This window comes from Takifugu rubripes, unplaced genomic scaffold, assembly GCF_901000725.2.
Source record: "Takifugu rubripes unplaced genomic scaffold, fTakRub1.2, whole genome shotgun sequence".
NCBI lineage: Eukaryota > Metazoa > Chordata > Actinopteri > Tetraodontiformes > Tetraodontidae > Takifugu > Takifugu rubripes.
The window spans coordinates 25,001-27,229 of NW_021821631.1; the positions used below are offsets into that span (position 1 = coordinate 25,001).

The following is a 2,229-nucleotide window of genomic DNA, read 5'->3' on the forward strand; positions in this document are numbered from 1 at the left end:
CTTAAGTACTTCTAACATTGACATTTAATGTTGCACTATTGTACATCGTTTGAGATTTAATATTTTATGAGTGCGCGTGTGTGTGTGTGTGTGTGTGTGTGTGTGTGTGTGTGTGTGTGTGTGTGTGTGTGTGTGTGTGGTGTGCGCGCGCGCGCGTCCGTCCGTGTGTGTTTGTGTTTAAATAAAATTGAATTTCCCACTTTGGTCCACACTATTGTCAACATTTCTGTCGTCAAAAAAAGCCAACTCAAGGCGGCAGATTCCTGAATTGAAAACAATATCTAAAGAACTCAAGTATCATACTAACAACACTAATATTCCATCTGTGTATCCCCAACTGAATTAACTCCACACCTATCTCATCAGATTATTTGTAGCAGAATAAGCAGATAACGTAGCATTTCCCTGTTCATATCTGCTACTTGCAATTTAGAATTTGTCAATAAAACTATGCCATGACACAAACTACAGTTTAATAGATGGCTGTGCTCCTAAAAAGAGCAGCATTGTGGCTCATAAACCTCACAGACACTGCTATGCTCTTTAAAAACATTTTTATGATCATGACTTTTTCAATCAAATATCTTCTGTTTGATAATGCCCAAGCTGGATTCGAACTCTCCCTCTGGGGTCTTCAGGAGGTTTCAATCAGGTTGTCTGTTACAGCAATTGTCAACTGGCCCGCACCGGCCCGGGATCGATTCCCGGCCATGGCACATTGCTTTAAGTTGATTTCATTTATCGGAGTTGAATCTTGTTTTGATTGTTTTGAAGGCGTTTCACCTCTCATCCAAGAGCCGTTCGAGGCAGATTTGATGATATGACGCTCATAGGCTCTATAGCCTTTCTTTTTGGGGGGAATGGATTGGAGGCTGCTCCAACATTGAGGTTTGGACTGTGACAAAGCAAAATGGACAACCTCCACCAGAATAAGTGTTTCAAGAAAATAAGTTTGAGTGTATTAACTTTCAAAAGGCCATTTTCTTGCACGTGCTCTCGCTTACGGCCATACCACCCTGAGAACGCCCGATCTCGTCCGATCTCGGAAGCTAAGCAGGGTCGGGCCTGGTTAGTACTTGGATGGGAGACCGCCTGGGAATACCAGGTGCTGTAAGCTTTTTGCACTCTTCCACTGGGTCAAGCAGAGGCCGGCAGTGTTCCTGATAATTATCCAGCCAGATGTAATTCACTTCTTAAGTACTTCTAACATTGACATTTAATTTGCACTATTGTACATCGTTTGAGATTTAATATTTTATGAGTGCGCGTGTGTGTGTGTGTGTGTGTGTGTGTTGTGTGTGTGTGTGTGTGCGCGCGCGCGCGTCCGTCCGTGTGTGTTTGTGTTTAAATAAAATTGAATTTCCCACTTTGGTCCACACTATTGTCACATTTCTGTCTTCAAAAAAAGCCAACTCAAGGCGGCAGATTCCTGAATTGAAAACAATATCTAAAGAACTCAAGTATCATACTAACAACACTAATATTCCATCTGTGTATCCCCAACTGAATTAACTCCACACCTATCTCATCAGATTATTTGTAGCAGAATAAGCAGATAACGTAGCATTTCCCTGTTCATATCTGCTACTTGCAATTTAGAATTTGTCAATAAAACTATGCCATGACACAAACTACAGTTTAATAGATGGCTGTGCTCCTAAAAAGAGCAGCATTTGTGGCTCATAAACCTCACAGACACTGCTATGCTCTTTAAACATTTTTATGATCGTGAATTTTTCAATCAAATATCTTCTGTTTGATAATGCCCAAAGCTGGATTCGAACTCTCCCTCTGGGGTCTTCAGGAGGTTTCAATCAGATTGTCTGTTACAGCAATTGTCAACTGGCCCGCACCGGTCCGGGATCGATTCCCGGCCATGGCACATTGCTTTTAAGTTGATTTCATTTATCGGAGTTGAATCTTGTTTGATTGTTTTGAAGGCGTTTCACCTCTCATCCAAGAGCCGTTCGAGGCAGATTTGATGATATGACGCTCATAGGCCTCTATAGCCTTTTCTTTTGGGGGGAATGGATTGGAGGCTGCTCCAACATTGAGGTTTGGACTGTGACAAAGCAAAATGGACAACCTCCACCAGAATAAGTGTTTCAAGAAAATAAGTTTGAGTGTATTAACTTCAAAAGGCCATTTTCTTGCACCTGCTCTCGCTTACGGCCATACCACCCTGAGAACGCCCGATCTCGTCCGATCTCGGAAGCTAAGCAGGGTCGG

The 2,229-nt window shown here is 42.4% G+C and overlaps 1 non-coding gene across 1 annotated transcript; it reads left to right on the forward strand.

The window, feature by feature from the left end:
• The first annotated feature begins 998 nt into the window (after positions 1 to 998).
• Positions 999 to 1,117, forward strand: LOC115248263 (5S ribosomal RNA). Its single transcript, XR_003887197.1, has one exon. It is a non-coding gene; the product is annotated as a 5S ribosomal RNA (ribosomal RNA).
• The last annotated feature ends 1,112 nt before the right edge of the window (positions 1,118 to 2,229 follow it).